Source organism: Nicotiana attenuata, chromosome 3, assembly GCF_001879085.1.
Source record: "Nicotiana attenuata strain UT chromosome 3, NIATTr2, whole genome shotgun sequence".
NCBI classification, from domain to species: domain Eukaryota; kingdom Viridiplantae; phylum Streptophyta; class Magnoliopsida; order Solanales; family Solanaceae; genus Nicotiana; species Nicotiana attenuata.
This window is the reverse complement of record NC_031991.1, coordinates 22,516,407-22,537,189: the sequence shown is the minus strand read 5'-3', so window position 1 is coordinate 22,537,189 and position 20,783 is coordinate 22,516,407. Positions and strand designations below refer to the sequence as shown.

The window sequence follows — 20,783 nt, the reverse complement described above, 5'->3', positions numbered from 1 at the left end:
CCAAAAATTACATAGGTATGTAATCTTAGACTCATTTTCTTCAATTTTCATTAACACCCATTAGATTTCTAGGCCTAAATCATGTAAATAAGGGTAGAAAATTAGGGATTTGGGTAGAACTAGGACTTTTTGAATAATTGTGATTTAGACCTCATTTTGGGGTCGAATTCTGAAAATAATTATATATTTGGACTCGTGGGTGAATGGGTGATTTGATTTTGGTCCGAAACTCGTGTTTTGACCAAGCGGGCCCGGGGTCAATTTTTGGGTTTTTGGGAAGAATGATTAAATGGCTATAATTGAGCATTCGAATTGGATTTTTTAGCATTTATTGATATTATTAAGTTAATTATGTATAGATTCGATTGGGTTGGAGCCGAATTTAAAAGGAAAGGCGGTATTTGAGGCTTGAGTTTGCCGTGGAAGTTTGAGGTAAGTGTTTGGTCTAACCTTAGCTTGAGGGATTAGGAGTTGAGTCCTATTTGCTATGTGGTAGTTGTTGAGTACGACGTATAGGCATGGTGACGAGTATCTATATGTTGGTGTCTAGCATGACCGTGAGTCCTTAAATTGTGAATATCTTGATTTCGTTGTATCTTTCAACCCTTGGTGATGATTTCTATTTGTTGTGAAAAGCTTATGGAAGGAAATTGTGACCTTTGAACATCGAGGAGCATTGGCTCCAGTTATATTACAAATTGTAAAAGTATATGAGATGGTTGAACCCCTTTGGAGCACTGACTCAAGTGGTAAAGTGAATTATGAAATAAAAGTGAAAGAAAGAGAAAGAGTTATTAAATTGTTCCCTTGCCGGGATATTGTTGCTTTGTTGATTATCTCCCTTGCCGGGATGTTGAGATTATTGATGTTGTTCCCTTGCCGGGATTTAATTGTTTAATTGTGTTCCCTTGCCAGGATTTCAATCATTATTTTGTTTAATTCCTTGCCCCTTTGTTTGTGATTGTTGTTTGGATGAGGAAGAGTGTAAAAGCACGAAGGGTGATGTCGTGCATTGTTTGCTATTGTGAGGAAATAGTGTAATGCACGAAGGGTGATGCCGTGCCGTACGATGTACCATTCCGTACTAATTTTCATTGATTACATGGTGAGGAAAGAGTGTAAAAGCACGAAGGGTGATTCCGTGCACATCGTTACTATATGATTGATTTGGTGAGGACGAGAGTAAAAGCACGAAGGGTGATGCCGTGCAAATTGTTGATTTCTGATTCTTGTGGATATTCTAGTTATGTTGTTTCTTTCCTTACTTGATGCTTTTCATTCGGAACTGTTATCTCCCCCGCAGCATGTTTCCCCCTCCCACATTGACTGGTTATTTTTTGTATTTCTTTTCCCCTGTATATGTATATATATATATTCGAACTGCACAGGTTTATTTGGTAGTCTGGTCCTAGCCTTGTCACTACTTCGCCGAGGTTAGACTAGACACTTACCAGCACATGGGGTCGGTTTTGCTGATACTACACTCTGCACTGTGTGCAGATCCAGGTGCAGCTTTCGGACAGTAGTTGGAGGGCTTCCTTCAGTCCACCCGAAGACCCAAGGTAGACCTGCAGGCGTCCGCAGGCCCTGGCGTCTCCCTCTATCTCTATTCCCTGTTTCATTTTCTTTGTTCAGAAACAGTTTATTGTATTTTCTTTAGACCTTGTAGGTAGTGACTCTTAGATAGTCTGTGACACTGTGACACCATATTTTGGGTATTTAAGGTTTTAGAAGTTGAAATAGACGTTGATTCCAGATTTTTTACTGTTATCCTCCGCCTAATTATTGAAAGTTCCGCTGATTTCATGTTATCGCTTATATTTTTTAAAAAGAAGTAATTTGTTAACGAAGTAAGTAGTTAAGTTTTGGCTTGCCTAGCTACCAATAGTAGGCGCCATCACGACTCCCGAGGGAGGAAAATCCGGGTCGTGACAAGATTGTCCTGAAATTCGTTTCTTCCTTTAATTTATTGGTCTTCTAAATAGAACAATATTCTCATAACTTAATTAAAGTATTTTTTTTTAAAAAAAAAAGCCTTAGCAAGATTATATTTTATGGCAACTTAATATAATAGTTGTAAAATATTACAAGATAACTATTATATGAAATGTCATAATATTATTATTGTAAACTTTTTATAAAGTGTAGGATGAAAGAAATGTTATTATTCTCCTAAATAAAGGAAAATTATATTTTTGGAAAAAATGACATTAAGAATTATACTTAGAAAAATAATAATGATAACGATGATGATAGTGATAATAATAACAATATAAAGAAGAAAGGTAGTAGTAATAATAGTCATAATTTTAATAATAATAATAATAATAATAATAATAATAATAATAATTATGACAACAATGGTAATTATAAAAAACTATAGTAATAATAGTTTTAATAATAGTAACAAATAAGTCAATTTGTGTTGAAAATAATAAAATGCCTATTTTTATATTATTAGTAATATTAGAAGCTTAAGGAAATAGATTGGAAGAAAGGAGGGACTAAATTGGATGTCAACAGTATGGTGACCCTCATTTGCTTGTCCTCAAGGACAAGGTTCAGCATCGTGATGCCAGAGATCTGACGATTGGTGAGGACGGAGTATTGAGGATGCAGGGTCGGGTCTGTGTACCCAATGTTGATGGGCTTCGGGAGTTGATTCTAGAGGAGGCCCACAGTTCGCGGTATTCCATTCATCCGAGTGCCGCGAAGATGTACCAAGATTTGAGGCAACACTATTGGTGGAGGCGGATGAAGAAAGATATAGTTGGGTTTGTAGCTCGGTGCCTCAACTTTTAGAAGGTGAAGTATGAGCACTAGAGACCGGGTGGGTTGCTTCAGCAGATAGAGATTCCGGAGTGGATGTGGGAGATGATCACCATGGACTTTGTAGTTGGGCTCCCGCGGACTTTGAGAAAGTTCGATGCTATTTGGGTGATTGTGGACCGGCTGGCGGAGATCTATATCCGGGAGATCGTTCGTCTACATGGTATTCCAGTTTCCATCATTTCGGATAGAGGTACTTAGTTCATATCACGGTTCTGGAGGGCCGTTCACCATTAGTTGGGTACTCGACTAGAGTTGAGTGCAGCATTTCACCCTCAGACGGACGGACAGTCTGAGCGCACTATTCATATTCTTGAAGATATACTTCGTGCGTGTGTGGTCGAGTTTGGAGGGTCTTGGGATCAGTTCTTGCTATTGGCGGAGTTTGCATACAACAACAGTTATCAGTCCAGCATTCAGATGGCACCGTATGAGGCTTTATATGGTAGGCGGTGTAGATCTCCGGTGGGTTGGTTCGAGCCGGGTGAGGCTAGATTATTGGGCACAGACTTAGTTCAGGATGCTTTAGAGAAGGTTAAGGTGATTCAGGATAGACTCCGTACAGCCCTGTCCAGATAAAAGAGCTATGGAGACCGGAAGGTTCGTGATGTTTTCTATATTGTTGGAGAGCGGGTTCTGCTTCGGGTTTCGCCTACGAAGAGCTTTATGAGATTTGGGAAGAAAGGGAAGTTGAGTCCGAGGATTATTGGCCCTTTTGAGATATTAAGGCGTGTTGGAGAGGTTGCTTATGAGCTTACCTTACCTCCCAACTTGGCAAGAGTCCATCCGGTATTTCATGTTTCGATGATGCGGAGGTATCACGGTGATCCGTCGCACGTGTTGGATTTCAGTTCAGTCCAGTTGGACAAGGATTTATCCTATGTTGAGGAGCCAGTGGCAGTATTGGATAGGCAGGTTAGAAAGCTGAGGTCAAGAACATTGTGTCAGTGAAGGTTCAGTGGCAGGGTCAGCCGGTCGAGGAGGCAACCTGGGAGACCGAGAAGGATATGCGCAGCCGTTACCCTCATCTTTTCACTACTTCAGGTATGTCTCTATGCTCGTTAGAGGACGAGTGAATGTTTAAGTGTAGGAGGATGTGACGACCAGGCCGGCCGTTTTAAGAATTTACACCCCGATCTCCTATTAACTACTTTCCCCGTGTTTATTTTAGCTATTTTGATTTGCCGGGATGTTCGGTTTTATGTTTCGGAGAGTTTTGGGACACTTAGTCCCTAAATGAGAGCTTAAATGTTGGAAAGTTGACCGTAGTCGGAACAGTGTGAAGACGGCCTCGAAATGGAAATCTCATGGTTCTGTTAGCTCTGTTGGGTGATTTCGGGGATAAGAGCGTGTTCGGAGTGCGTTTTGGAGGTCCGTAGCTAAATTAGGCTTGGAATGCCGAAAGTTGAGTTTTTTACGTTTACGGTTCGATAGTGAGATTTTGATCCGAGGGTTGGAATGGAATTCTGAAAGTTGGAGTACCTCCGTAGTGATGAATGTGACGTATGAGCAAAATTTCAGGTCAATCAGACGAGATTTGATAGACTTTTTGATCGAAAGCGTATTTGTAGAGTTTTTGGAATTCTTGGGCTTGAATCCGATAAAAAATAGGTGTTTTGATGTTGTTTTAAGCGTTCCGAAGGTTAGAACAAGTTTGAATGAAGATATGGAATATGTTGGTAGGTTTGGTTGAGGTCCCGGGGGCCTCGGGATGATTTCGGATGGTTGACGGGAGGTTATGGAATGGTTTGAAGCAGCTGAAGCTGCTGATATCTTTCATAACCGCACATGCGGTTTGGTTTCTGCAGGTGTGGAGCCGCAGAAGCGGTGGATCAACCGCAGAAGCAGAAATGTGGAAGTTAGGCAGGGACCACAAAAGCGGTAGAAATTCCGCAGGAGCGGTACCGCATCTGCGGATGGGGAGTCGCAGATGCGGAAAATGAGTTTTAAGTGAGGGTCGCAGATGCGACTAGTGTTCCGCAAAAACGGACCGCAGAAGTGGTCCTAGGACCACTTATGCGAAAATAGCTGGGCAGAAATATGAAATTTCGAATGTTTAGTTTCGAAAGTTGGAAATTCGATTTGGAGATCGGGAGAGGGCGATTTTGGAAGGAAATTGAAGAAGAGATCAGTGGGTAACAATTCTTTAACCCTTTCTAGTTATATTCCATCAATCTATAGTTAGTTTCATCATTTAAATTCGGATTGGAGATGAAAATTGGGGAAAAGATGGAAGAAAGTTCTTAGACCTAAAATTTGACTTTTGATTGGGGATTTGACCTTACATTTGGATAATTTTGGTATGCATGAACTCGTGAGAGTATGAGGATTCTGAAAATATAAATTTTATCCAATTTCGAGACGTGGGCCCAAGGGGTGTTTTGGTCATTTTACCTAATTTCGCGTATTAGCTTAGAATTTAATTGTAGAATCAGTTACCTGAAGTGTTATTTACAATATGCAATTGAATTGAATAGATTTGGGCTATTTGGAGTCGAGTACTCGTGGAAAAGACGTGGTTTCGGGTTGATTTTGAGCTAGTTCGAGGTAAGTGGCTTGCCTAACCTTCTATGGGGGACCTTCCCCTTAGGATTTGCTACATTTGATAATTGAAATGCCTGGTACGTGAGGTGACGAGTGCGTACTTGAGCTAATTGTTGAAAAATCCGGTTTTCTTTAAGTAATTTCAATTGTGTTCCTTATTCCTGTTTCATTTTACTTGCAAATTAAATCTGCTTTTAGCTTAGGAAAAGCATGTCTAATTGACTTAACTGCTTATTTTCTTAAACTGCCATAGTTGAATTACGTGAAGCATGTTAGGTTAGAATTTCCTGTTTAATTGGTACGAAGTTGAGCTTAATTAAGTATTTCTTGTGTTGTTGCTGTGTGTTTTACTTTGGGACTACGGGACGGCATCCCGGGAGATCCCCTGTACGTATTCATGATTTGAACTGAGGTGCAGCATACCAAGAGATCCCTGGCACGTATATTGAGGATACCAAGAGATCCCTAGCATATATTAAGGATACAAAGAGATCCTCGGGATACCAACAGATCCCTCGTATACATTGAGGATACCAAGAGATCCTCGGGATACCAAGAGATCCTCGGCATATATATTGAGAATACTGAGAGATCCCACGGTTATTATCCTTGTTATGAGTGGTATTTCCTTGTGTTTTGTCTTTATCTCTGTTTCAGTTATTGAATTCCTTATTATCCTGTATTAGATCCTTACTGTAGATTCTCAATTGAACTGTTTATCTTTTTCCGTCATTTCTATATTTATTTAACCTTAGTAGGGCCTTGACCTTCCTCGTCACTACCCAACCGAGGTTAGGCTTGGCACTTACTAAGTACCGCTGTGGTGTACTCATGCCCTTTCTGCGCATGTTTTCATGTGCAGATCCAGGTACTTCGACTCAGACTTACCATCCTTGAGGCGAGACGACCGTTCGGAGACTTCGAGGTATATCTGCCGCGTCCGCAGACCGAGGAGTCTCTCTCTATTCTCTCTTATAGTTACAACCCTTCTGTATTTATTCTGTTTAGACTATTTTGGAGTTAGAGCACTATGTAGTGATCCTTAGCTTGTGATTCATGGGTTTCTGGGTTTTGGGAGTATGTATTAGTTTTTGAGAGTTAACGTTGTGTATGCCGAGAGGCACTTTTAAACGTTGTTTAATTACTCTATCTCTGTTTTAACTTGTTTTCTTCCGCAATATGGTTTGTTTTTTCGCATTTAGGCTTACCTAGTCATGGAAGACTAGGTGTCGTCACGATGGTTCACGGGGGGCGAACCGGGGTCGTGACAATTGTGCTCTCCTTCGGGAATGTATTCAAATGTGACCAATGTATCAGAATATTGTGATTTCACTCATGTTTTTATTGCAACTTATTATGCCAAGTTGTGAAAGAAAACTCAATGTGCTGGGACACTTATTGTTCATATACATATCAAATCTCGATTTTCAAGTGTCCTTAATGTTGATAAACTATGACTAAGTTCGAAAGTGGAAGAAGCAAGAGTGAGGTATAAAATGTGGCCATGGTTGTTGTAACTAGAGCACTTGAATTGAATTTGTGTTCCAATCATAAGTCACCATGCTCTCCTTTATATGTAATTCCAATGTGACTCCAGTTCTTACCTACTCACGAGCTGAAATTGTGTATTTCCCTTTTGGGAATAAATATTTCAAAAATAAATAGTGTATTGCTTGTTTTTTATTTTAACGTGTGTTTCTATTGCTGGTCAGTTTGCCCCCATTATTTGGGAAGAAACCTATTGTGTTTAAAGTTTCCATTAATGACTTTGAATTTATGGTTCCGGAATATTCTATATGTTGATGTTGAGATGATGATCTTTGAAAGTAAAGAAATGACAGTGTGGAATATGAGTTACGGCCATCGTGCTTTGAACGGGGAACCATATGAATGTGGTCATAAAACTATATATGGTGTGAAAGTTTATGGGGTGAATATATTTTTATTTCTGTTTCCTTTGTATGCAAAAAACAAAAAAAATTGGAGTATCAATAGCAAACTGAGGAAGGGTGAGTCGTATAGCGCACACCCGAAACTACATGTGCCGGTGTAGCAGTGGATTGTTATTATTCCCCTAATTTGGGATGAGATTGAAATATTTATGTGATTGCAATTATTCCCCGTAATTTGAATGAGATTGTTGATAGCCATGGATTTAATGTCGACTCACACAGCATATGTGGGGAGATGACCTAGCAGGTCGGGTGGTGATCGGATGCCATGTTGCACGCATGGTGGTTCCAACTCTTGGTAACACCTTTTTTTCATCACGTGTCAAGCCACATTGTTCATGGGGAGATGGCGATCGGGCATGATCGGACTCCGTGTTAAAAACACAATGGTATATCGGTGTTAAAGATCTCCCAACCAAAAATAATATTATTTTCGTATTTTGAAAATTTTTGTGTTTATACTTGGCATTTGGATTTCATTGATTGTTGCTTGCTTATTCCATGGTTTTTCCTTTTGTTATATTGGCATTTTATTTTGAAAGAGGACATTTAGCTTTACATAATAGTAATATTCCATATGTACTACCGTCCCTTTTGCCAGGGGTACTGCATCTTCAATGGATGCAGGTGGTTCGTTAGCGGAAGGTTTTGATCCTCGTTAGCAGTTACACTCTCTACTCAGCAGTTCTGGTGAGCCCTACTCTGTTCTGAGCCTTTGTGTTATGAGGTATAGCCGTGGCCTTGTCACCGGCACTTCCATACTACTCTTCTATTATACTTAGAGGCTTTGTGGACTGGTTGTGAGTGGTGTTTGCTATTGGGAATTAAACTAGTAAGTGTTGATATCTGGAAAACATGTTTTTCACCATATCTATTAACTTTTGTAATATTTTGGAAATCATAAATCAATATACGTTGAGTAATGGAAAAAGAATGTGCAACACTTGACTCTTCTCATGTTTATCACTTGTACTGATTCTTACATTGTTAATGGGCAATGTTGGGTAGAAGGCATCTAGTAGTCTTGCTTAACCAGAGTATCTCGACTGAGTGTCGATCGCGCTCCTCGAGTTCGGGGCATGACAAGCTTGGTATCAGAGCCTAAGATTTTAAAGTGTCCTAGGATTTCTCGGAGCCGTGTCTAGTGGAGTCCTTCTTTTCGGTGTGTTGTCGACCACATCTATAATTAGAGGGATACTTGGGAATCTAGGAATAACACCCTTCTTTGTTACTCCAGATCGTGCAATAGAGCTCAGGATAGGGAGCTAATTTATTCGTCATGTCTCATTGATGAGCAATACACGAGTTCGAAGCAGCAAGGAGGGAATGACCCCGCCGTTAAATCTGGGAGAGATTGCACAAGAGTTTGTTGGGAAAAGGTGTCGAGTCGTGGAAGGATTGGAAGAAGTTGTTGCTAGGGAAAGTGCCCCTTTTCCTACCAATGTGACCACATTACCGGATCATGTGCTAAAAGAACCTAAGAAACGAAAAAAGGGTTGTTGGTACTAATAATCTGGATTGTTTGATTTGTAAGAAACATCACTTGGGGAGATGTTGGATGACTCTGAAAATATGTTATGGTTTTGTAAAGAGGGGGCACAAAAAGGACAAATGCCCTAGGTTAGGTACACCCATCCCGATTTGCCCGGTATGCGGGAAGGAACATTTGGTGTCGTTTCTTGAGTATGCTCAGTACCATGTTAGGGGTAGCATAATTGGGAAATTCCAAAGGCCCACACAGCAAACTGGTACAAGGGTTGTTACCCCCGCCATGGAGGCCTGGAGGAACGACAAGGGGATGTTTTTGATGTATGGAAAAAGGGTAAATATCAAGTTAGTGTTGCGAGTAGGTTTAGCGTACCTCATACTCGTTGCGTGAAGTGTATGAGATGTCATTTGGGGGTATGTCACTATGTTACCAATTTATGTTAAGGATGTGGAGTCGAGGGGCATCAGTTAAGGCACTGCCCCGTTAATCTAAATTACCAAGTAAGTCACTCATTAGTATATCCTTCTGAAAACCACATGCTTTTCCTTGTTGTATATGTACATTTATATTGAGAGCATGCATAAATTTGGTCTTAACAAGAATCTGAATCACAAAATATTGCATCTATCTACTCTTTGAACGAGACGCATTATTCGTGAAGCCTCTTTATCACAAATATCATACTTATAAGCTTATGAGGAATTGAATTCTATAATGATTTGTTTGAATTGAGTCACAATTATCTTTCGCCTGTGCATGTGACTCATATGGTTTGAACAGTCACTTTACTCCCTTTATGAGCATTATCATTAACCATTTTTCACTATCTAGTAACATAAGAGCATATCTCAGCACCTATCATATGTGTACATGTCAATTGATTTGGTCACTTGTTTGCATACAATTTCTACGAATTTTGGGATTTACACAAATTCATCATGGGAAGATCTTATATCTTCCCATCTCAATATGGCTTTCAATCCACCTAGATCATACCCTAGTGAGTAACTCACCTTGTTCCTAGTATTATAGCAGCTCATGACGTGGCCGGGTGTTGCAGCTTGAGAGTTGTTATAGCAGAAATGTGTTTAATAAATAACAACTGTTCATTTTCTCTTTATACCTCTATATCGTGTTCCAACTATGCTCCGTAGTAGTAAATTCATTGTTTTAGTTTCCCGACCCTGGTGGGATAACTATGAGAGATCGTGTCCTTCTGTATGTCGTTGTAACACTCCATTTCTCGTAAGGACCTGATCGCTGCCGACTCAACACTACACTAAGGTAGGAAGAGCGGGTTGCAACAGCTTTTACCCGATAGTAGATCTGGATCGATTTTCCACAGGGAGCTAGAGGGGGAGTTGTATTATTTGCTTAGTCTAGAATTGTGGTTGTGCTTCTAATATCACTTCTAATATTTTTGGTTTTGATTTTTATATCTACTACTTTAAGACTAATATTTGAAGCTAAATTATGCTATGGAGATATTGCTAAGTTGTGATTAATATAGAGAAAGGCACTAAGGTCGTGGAATTACCTAGGTGGCTAACCAACGGGGTAGATGATACTAAGGATAAGTTGATATATTTGGGGCTTATGCTATAACCGTTGCACAATTGTATCCACTCTCACACCTCTCGGTAGAGAGAGTGATTTTGCCCGATTGACTCTCTCGAGACCAATTGGGTAGGCCAATTAGACCAAGCAACTAGGGTTCAAGTAGGGTAATTACTCTCTCGAGATTTAACCCGTTAATTAGGACTACCATTTCTCATGGGTCCATCCCAATTCCTTGTTGGGTCAATGTTGGGGTCATGGACTCTCTTTCTCAAGAAGAGTTAAACCCACAAAGCTAGAATCAGTGTTTGCAACCATCAATTCTTAATTAAAACCTAAAATTAACCCAAATAGCAAACACCCAATATCATCCTAACATTAGATCAATTACCCACACTAGGGTTGAGCCACAACCCTAGCTAATGGGTTTAGCTAGACATAATTAAAGAAGAAATAAAAGAATTAGAAGAAGAATTAAACATAATAATTAATTACTAATGAGAAACTACAAGAATCTATTGAGAAATTAATGCTAAAATGCAAAAATAGGCTAAAGATTCAGTTCTCACGAGCGCAGCTTGATATCTGATACAAAACTTGACCTAAAAATGGAAAAAGGATCTATTTATAGTGGCTGAAAAACTTGGACAAAAATACCCCTGCGGGGTTAGCGCGGACCGCGCAAAAAGGTAGCGCGGTCTCGTCAGCTCTTTGGACTCTTGAATCTCGTGTCTGAAGTTGGGGACCGCGGACCGCGCTATAAAGCAGCGCGGCCGCGTGGCTTGACTTGGCCAAATCTCTAGCTCTCTGATTCTCGTCCACGCGGACCGCACTGATATGTAGCGCGGCCGCGTGGGCCTTTAGCCTTCACTGGTGGGTCTCTGAATCTCACTGGCGCAGACCGCGCAGAAACGCAGCGCGGCCGCGTGGCTTGCAACAAAAATTACCCATTCTCTGACTCTCCTAGCGGGGCCGCGTGGCATATCAGTGCGGTCCGCTCTAGGTCTTCCTGTTCCTCAACTTCACTTGGCCTTTGACACTTGAGCAGGTTTCACTCTGTTCTGAGCCGATCTTTGACATTTGTCACCTTGTCGCTCAAACCTGCAATCAAGCACAACTTGTAAGCATTTTAGGACTATTTTGTAGCAATTTGTACAAAAGCAATAGCAAGTAGGGGTATAAATCATGGTAAAATCCTAACTTATCAACTCCCCCAAACTTAAACCTTTGCTTGTCCTCAACCAAACAAAATAAAACCCACCCCATAAAGGAACATCCAAGTGATTCCAGCTATCCTACAGTAACCTCAACAAGCATCAATTGGGACTAACAATTGCCCTCAATATGAATGCATCATTAACACATTTTAAATTTTGAAAACTATGGATCAAGTATGACACAAGAGCATCAAGGGTTTACACATTTCATCAAAGAGCTTATCTCAATTACTTTGGTCATTGTGGAACCCAAACTCACACATCTTCAACTCTCCCTAAGCGAACCTCACCTTTTAGAGTACTGCCACACAAACCGAGGTTGATGTATTTTCACTCATCTCTCAAAAAGAAGGTCTCAAGTTCGGCTCTAGGTACCATATGCTTGCCCGTTATGTAAGTATCCACTAATGTAGGTTTCCTTCAACTCAAGATCATATAGGGCTTTTGTGGAGTCATTGTGAAGGCTTTTGGGTAAGGATAGGACATGTTTTAGTTCAAACGGGTTCAATCTTCCCTTAAGCATTTCCTTTGATTCACTTTGGCACACTTTCCTGTTTCATTTGAGCATTTCACTTCTTTTCAAGGGGTTAGAGGGACACATTGTCACTCTTTCTTATCCAATTCAAAACATTTCTCCTTTTCTACTTTTTCCATACCTTTTTCTTTTTAGTTTTGTTTCCTTTGATTCCCCTTTTTATTCTTGTTCACTTTGAACTTTCTTTTTCTATTTTTTTGTTTTTTTGCTTTTTTCATTACCTTTCCTTTTTCTTTTGCTCTTGTACCTTTCTACCACTTTATTTCCTTTCTTGTCTCCCCCCCCCCCAAACTTAGACAATTGCCATTACTCGAGGGAAAATTTGGGTGCCAAGAGAGGGTAATCATTTAGAACGGGTATAGGCTTGTAGCATTGGTTCTTGAAAGAAAAGGTTTAAGGCTCAAAAGGGTTAACTAGGGATCATCTTTTTGGTAGGCTGTGGATTTGTTCAGCTTAACAATTGGATCAAGGAGAGCCTATAATCACTTCTCAAGTCTAATTTCACCTAGGATTTCGCCTCAACAAACATTCAGGGCAAGTTCTAGACCATTGGCTCGGGACTTGGACTCACAATTCAATTTCTCACCACACATGATAGGGGATTGCTAAAGACATCAAGTCGAGGGCCCACAACGGCCTTAGTTACGATTCAAGCGCACGATGGTCCAAGAAGACCACATGATGATTGTTTGGTCAACACAAGAGTCTCAAGGCCACGACTTTCACCATCCTAACACAACATTATGTCTTTGATCATTGGATCGAAGGCAAATGTGTTAAGCCTGAGTGAAGCATTGCCTGAGGTACCCTGAACTACGAAATGACAAAAACAAAAGAAAAATTAAAAACGGACTCAAACCCTTAAGAAGGTAGTCACTCCATCTATCATCGGGAAGAGCCACCCGGTTCACACTATACTCTACCCTTGGAAAGAACCGTGGCATTAAGAAAACCTATTGAAAACGCCAAAAACAAAACAAAAGGCTACGAGCCTATCTACTAAGCTAAAAATAAAAAATTTTGCGAAAATAGAAATATCGAATGAATATGTACAATAGGGGAGTAGAATATACAATGAGGGATGAATATATACCAAAAGTACTTTATATACATACCAACAGAGAATAAAAAGTACGACAAAAGTAGCTAAAAAGTGAAATTATATACAGACCAACTAGAAAATCAAGAAGTTATATACAGACCAACTAGAAAATCAAAGCAACAAAACATAAAATAAGAATCCAATATGTACAGTCATCCGGATAATCCAAAAAGTAGGGCGCACCCCCACAAATAAGAGTTGGCATTGTCCCCAATGCCAACTACACAAATAAGCACAAAATAAGATCAAAGGATATAGAAGGGCTCCCTAAGCCTGATCCGTCTACATGGGCTCCTCAGTGGTCCCGTGGTCCTCTGTATAGGTGGGAACCTCAGACTGGCTCCCGGCTTGTTGTTGCTCTGCTGCTGGGATAGGGGCCGGGTCATGGACCGGCTGAATATCGGGTGCAACACTGGAGGGACCCTGCTGAACCTGTGCTATCTCGGTCACTACACCCTCTGTGCTAGGAAGCTTCCTCTTCTTCTTTGGATGCCTAGGCTCCTCCTCTTGCTATGGCTGAGATGTTGCTGGATCTAGGGCTGGATCCCCAAATAGCAAGTCTAATGGCATCTGGTCTGCCAATAGCTTGTCCACGTCCGCTCTAAGCTTTTAATAAACATTATCAACTTACGTATTTTTTAAGACCCATGAACAGATGATATAATAATAGGACACATGGGCAATCAAGAACATAAGCATCTCTAGCATTTTTGTGAATGGAGTCATTTATGGAAGTTGTGCATTTGCTCATTTCGTTTGTAATGTATGGATTATACGAAAAGGAAAGAAGCGATAGCCTATACATACTTGAGCTGATTCTATTGACAATCCCTCTAACACACGTCAATTGCGACCACACGTAACGACAAGATTAGAGTAAGGAAAATTTTGTATGATATTCTTGAGAAAGATTGCACCGTACTCCCTTAGAATCGCAAATCCCGTTACTATTACGCCCTATAACTTCTCATGAGTTCCTTGTTTAAGATCCTACTTGGCAGATGTAGAACAAGTCCATTTTGGTGAATTTGATCACACTTTCCTTACTGAAGAAACAACGTTTCCATTCCATGTTGAATTAAAGTCCATTCCTAGCACATATACCTTCATTCTTCCATAATAATAATGTAGTAAATAATGATGTGGGAAGATTGGCTTAAGGGTTTTGGTTGTGGGCCCCACATTAGGGAATGACTAAGCAACAAATATTCTCTTAAAATGTCACTTTGCAACATTCTTTAAGAGTCATTTGATTGACTTCAAGTTGCTGCCACGTTAGTTGTTCAATACTTATCCAATGTCTTGATTAATTCCTTAATTAATTTGCTAATTCCCATTAACCAATAATTATCCAATAATCCACGTAACTAGGAATTAACTCAAATTACATAAAATACTAATTATTTTTAACACACTTTATACCCCTTACTATCATAATCATGTGGTACCTTGTATGACACTAGTCCATAAATACGGAGTATTATAGCTTGGACAGTATTTTACGTCAAAATGTCAACTTTGACGAAACTCATTTTCTTTGATTTGCTTACCCTCGCACCTTCACGAATTTACTTATCACTTATTTGAAATAATATAATAATTATAACCTCAAAAATAATCTTATTCCCGAGCTTATATCAATTTACTCATGCTGTACTTTCATGTACGAAAACGAGGGGTGTAACACCACTATTAACACATATTCTGGAGGATACATTGGACGACCACCAATCTTTTCATCTTCATTAAAATCATATTGAAGTCTCCACCAACCATCCATGGCACCTCCATATCACTTGCAAGATAGTACAAGTTATCCAACAATTCTAGCCTCTCAAGAGCTAAGCATTTTGCATACACAAAGGTCATTATAACAGGTTGGCCAATGTCACGATGAAACACCTTAACATTCTCCTTTTGTTCTGTTTCCATGACCAACTCCCATTCCACATTAGCATAAAAAATAGCAAGATCTTCTAATTACTAATAGCAATGGCAACGTTAATATTCAACCTTCTTCTATTCCTTTGTATGTGCCTTTGATTCCGAAATGGTTCCATCAATGCAATGAGAACGAAAATATGTTGTCTTTGCTTGTTAATCACCCTAGGTAAGGCATGTTGTGTGTTCACAGACCTTATGTTCCAAATTAGTGTTTTGATCATTAATTAGTTTGTGAAACCGCCCTTCTGGGAAAAATTCTTTTAGGTTGAGGAATCTCTTTGTTTTGACCTTACTTCATTCCCTTGTTACCACTCTTATCATCAACCCTAGGTGATAAATCAACTTCCCACGGTACTACTTCGAAATTATGAAGTGTTGATTCATCATCACCTTCTTCCTCAAATTGCTCTCGTTAAATCATGGCCTGCTGAATCTTCTGTAACATTATGTGTGACAAGATCATGTAATACCTGGATTGGTGTCTTTAAAGGTACATTAAGCTGAAGTTACATTAGTTAGCTAGTTCCAGAAGCACATGCCATATGACTTGGACCAATAGCACCTGGTGCTTGTGGTAAAATGGAATGCTGGGGTTTTTCTGCATTTGTCTCATTCATCACCATAGCATTCTGTTCTCTAGGTCGTAAATAATCCTTCAGCATCTTAAATTGCAAAGCATACACAGATTCCAAGCTAGGTTTACTGTAGCTGTTTCTGCAGAAGTTACTGTCCCATTACGATCAAGAGGTTTTCCACTAGCTGTCTTATGATCTGGCCTCATTTTATCATGTAATACATTTACATAAACGTCACCACATTACTACCTAGCTAAAAAAGACATCGGAATACCTTCAACAATAAAAAAAAATCCTTCCCAGATGCCCTAGGGATTACTGTTCCATTGCCCTGCTTCTTAGTTGAGGCTGCTGAACCTTTTCCCCAACTTTTGTAGCTTCCACTGATTTTCCTTTATCTAATTCAGCTGTTACTTTAGACTGTTGTTAATTAAAAACGTGATCACCTTCAACCCTAGTTTTAAGGCTAGGGTTTACTGTTGCATCTTCATGACTTGAACCTGCCAGCTTTTCCTGCTCATCCTCCCTTTGATTGTTGGAAATGTCTTCTTGGTTATCTTTTACATTCTCCTTCATTAGCTCGACTTCATCACTCCACAGTTCCTTACCATCGTTTGTTGTTCCAGTTATTTCAATTTCCTTTGAGTAACCTCCCATCGTCTGTGAAGGCACTTCTTGACATGAATAGTTGGTTGTCACATTAAGTGATTCTTTGGGAGCTCCAAATCTTCTTTGCACCCAATCTACAGTTCTCTCCTTTTGTGTATCCACCCCATTCCCAGTAGCATTAGGATTTAGGTTACACTCTCTTGGCGCAAAAATAGAACTCCCAGTTCCTTTAGGAATTGGAGTGCGCTTTTGTGCATTATCCAGTTGCTTCTTCTCCTTCTCCTTGTTGGATACATTTAATTTCATTTTCTTCACCTTCTCCTTAACTGTACCGTCTTCTTTGCCACATGTAATTTGTAGAGCTGGTGGATCAAATTCCTCAAGTTTAAGTGCATCAAATTTGTTCTTTGTAGCTACTGCCTCGGCCTTGTTCTTCCCCTTCACATTGTCAAATTTCTGCTCCTTTGTTGTTTCAATAATATGGCCTCTATTATCTCATTGGTACATGTTATTTATTCTCTGCATCCACTCCTATTTGACAGGATTTGAGTTTGGCTTTCCCAGTACCTTACCACTCGAGAGAACTTTAGATGAGTCAGCTGTTGTACCAAATACCTCTTTCTCAGTACCTTGATCCTCTATAACTTCATCATACCTCTTATGTAGCTCAAGCTGAATCACCCAACAATGAATCTCATTGTGACCTTGCTTCTTACATGTCTTACAATACTTTGCCATGTAGTCATATTTAATATTGATCAACTTAAACTCCTCTTGCCCAGACTCATCTTCCCCCTCTACAATTTTAATTATTAGGGGGAACTTAGACAGCAAATTAACCTCAACCTTAACCTTTGCACAACTAGGTCTGGTACCATTTTGAGTTGCAAGATCTACATGCAAAGAATTACCTACTGCACTGGCTAATGTAAAAAAAAAAAAAAAAAAAAATTCCTTACCAAAGAAATTAGGTGGTAATTCTGGAAAACTTATCCAAGCTATAGCAATTGGTGTTTCTTCCTCAGGCTTCCACCATGGATTGCACTTCGTGCAACACATCTGCCACATCTCACTTTGAGCTATCAAATAGAATAAAGACTTAAAAAGAAGATGAACATAATCCTCCATTAAAGACAACTTTATCAACACATGATTATCTTCAATTAAACCTATTGAACAGGCTCCTTTAATCTCACACTAAATGGGAATAACTTTACGTAATTCACTAATAACAGGCTTCCCATAAGTGAATTTCCCATGAAATGCCAGTTGAAGGCCTTGTTTCACGATTGATTGTGTCAATTCTTGTTTCTTCCAAATGATTATGGGTTCACCATGAAGAAACTCGACTGGTTTAATAAATATTTTGGCTACACTATAAAAAACAGTCAAATTGCGGCAGTTAATTAGCGGCGGTCAACAGCAACTGCCGCAAATTATATCAAATTATGGGACTTTCTCCAACCGATGCAATTAATTATAATTTGGGGGATCAGCTGGTACATTAAAAGCAAAAGAGCGCCAAGCTTCTAATTTTTCCCTCTTTTTTTTCTCCGCCAAAACCTTTTAGACTTATTACCCAAAACCTTTAGACCTTCTAATTTTTTTTGCCGTCTCTCTCACTCTCTCTCTCTCTAGTATGCAGGCGGCAGCCTCTCTCTCACCAAATTGGAGTGTCGTTGCTAGAAAATTCACGGTGTTCTTTTTCTAATTCTTCTCCAATTCTGATTTTGTGTAACCATGTATTTTTGTATTTCTTAAATTACATGTGGGTTTTCACTTTATTTTTTGTTATTTTGGGTATTCTCTGTTGGATTTGAGGTTTCTCTATTCATTTGGAGCTTTTTGGTTGATTTGGGGTTTCTATGTTGATTATATGCAATTTATTAGCTTGATTTCTCTGTAAACCTAGAATTTTCTGGCATGCACTCTGCTTTATTGCCTCAATATCCTAATGTATTTTTGTTTTCTGTTTCTTCTTTCATGTTCTGTAATGTAACAAAAATTTACTAAAAAATTGATTTGTCGCTGTGTTTTTCAGTTGTGGTAAGTTTTTTCTCCATTATTTCTTTAATTACTGCACTGGTATCCCTAATTTTTAACCTTCATTTTACTTGATTCTTACATGCATATTTATGGCAGATACCTAGTCACATATATGTATAATTTTGGTTTTGTGATGATGCTATGTTCTTTCGATTGGGGAATTATGTGATTTTATTGGTTATTGTACATATAAATTGGAGTTAAGGGTTACAACTTGGCAATTTGTCTATTTTCCTATTTTGTGGTTATGATAGGGTTCTATTTCCCTAGTTAATAAGGAACTAGGGAATCATATTAAAAAAGTGTTTATATGGTGGATTCTGCAGATAGACTGCTGTGAGCATAGCAAAATACTCATAAACCTTGTTGTTCAGTAATGTTTTTGAGGAAGAGAGAACATGACTTAAGATCGCAGCATTTGTTTGTTATAGAGAAACTGTTGATGTGTTACTTCAAACATTTAACCAAACATAGTTTAGAAAAGTACTTTTTTAATTTACAAAGCCACATATTTTCGTAATTTGCCCACTTTGTCCAGTGAGTATCCCAACGTTTCCTAACTTCAACATAGATGCAGCAAAGTCTTGGTAGAAAAGATAAGGGTAGGAGCTGTAGGATTTGACCATATCAGCAGTCTGAGAATTTGACATTAATGCTTGATCAGATTCAAGAAGACCTGAATTGTTCACAAGGTTTATTCTTAGCTTGATGCATTTCAGTAGCTATCTCTTTTTTGCTTGTCTTGGTGTGCATTTAGTTAGCTTTTTGCTTGTCTTGGTGTGCATTTAGTTACTTATTAATGTTGTGACAAACAATATATAGGAAAAAATGGAGCTTGCTTTGAGCCAAAGCACGGTGGATGAGTCTGAAGTTTCGCCGAATGATGCTGTTCGTAAAGTGCTAGGAAAAGGGTAAGGGGCTTAGGATTAGGAGCTGTCCCTAGCAAAGCTTTTAAACATGCAAGACCTCGTTTTGGTGGTATGAATGCTTCAAGTAGTGATGCTTCATGTTTGAACCATTGTCAAGAGAACTACAATAAATTGTTGAATGCGCACAACCAAAGCCAAGAGAACTACAAACAAATGATGAATGCTTTCAAGGCATATATGATAATGAAAGAAGGGACAATACCGGAGCAATTTGCGGAGTTCTTTGCTTCTCCTCCTACAACGGTAAATAAACTTGTGATTGTTTTTCAATTGATATTATCTGCATCGATATTAGCTGACCTGGTGTCTTTCCACGTGCTTTCCTTGTCCGTTCTAGTCGTTTTGGCACTCTGTAAAATCCATGTTTGCTTGTTTACATGATGAACTTGAGCATGAATTTTCTGCTGAATGCAGCACTCTAGAATATGCTCTGAGCACACTTCTGTTGTCATTCTTGTTTGGATAGACAATCATATGTTTATGTCCTATCCTTCATCAACGATGTGCTATGAGGTCAAAACAGTGTAGTGAAAACAAATAAATTGTTGATCTCTTACACACTTGTAGCTTTTGACAATGTCTCAAGAACGAAGACCCGAGGGCACCTTGTAAACAGGAAAGAGCTGCTATTTGAGCTTCCTTGATAAACTAAGTTTTCACCTGTTTAAATTTACTGCTGAATTCCTAGTTTCATGTGTGATAAAATTTTGACTACAGAATAAAGGATATAATTGGTTCAGATTTTTATTCAAGAAATAGCTTAAGTTATAATTAGCATTTAAAGGATCTTATTGTTTTATTTTGTTTGCAGCCTAGAGATGCAGCTAGTGGATCCCTGTCACCCACGAGCGCAAGAAGATATCTGATGACAGTAATCCAAGTGACAACAATTGAAGTCTTTTATAATTGAATTAGATAATTGATTATGACAATGTGATTATGTGATTGGAGCGGATGTTAGAATGGCTAGGGTGAATGTTTTATGTTAAAATTTAGTTTGAAAACTAAGTTCGTTTTGAGCAACTAAATATAGAGGCAGAATGCTATATCGGAGATAGCTCTTCCGACGCTACTGTTTGCAGCCAGAAACATTGCTGAATCTGCTTTGAGTTTTTTAGGAATTTTTGCCATGGGAGCATTTTTGTGGCCCCATCATTTATATATGAAAGTAATACTTTTGTGATGCTAATTATGTTGTTGATACTTCTAAGTGTCATATTATATTCAAAGTTTAGTTTCTAAGTGTTATATTATATCTTTTTTTGTTAGATTATGGTGTGGAAAGGTTCATTAGTAGAAAATATTCAAAGTTCAATAATTGTAAAAATGCACTAAAAGAAACTAATACGTTGAATGAATTGCATGGGTTTTGACTGCCGTAATTTTTGTATTAGCTAAGTAAATGATTTCCTATGTTGCTAGTTAGGTTACGTACGTCGTACGTACGTTAAAGTA

General features: G+C 38.9%; 1 long non-coding RNA gene across 1 annotated transcript; it reads left to right on the top strand.

The window, feature by feature from the left end:
• Positions 17,896-20,541, top strand: LOC109223405. Its single transcript, XR_002067565.1, has 2 exons — positions 17,896-19,571; positions 20,140-20,541. It is a non-coding gene; the product is annotated as an uncharacterized LOC109223405 (long non-coding RNA).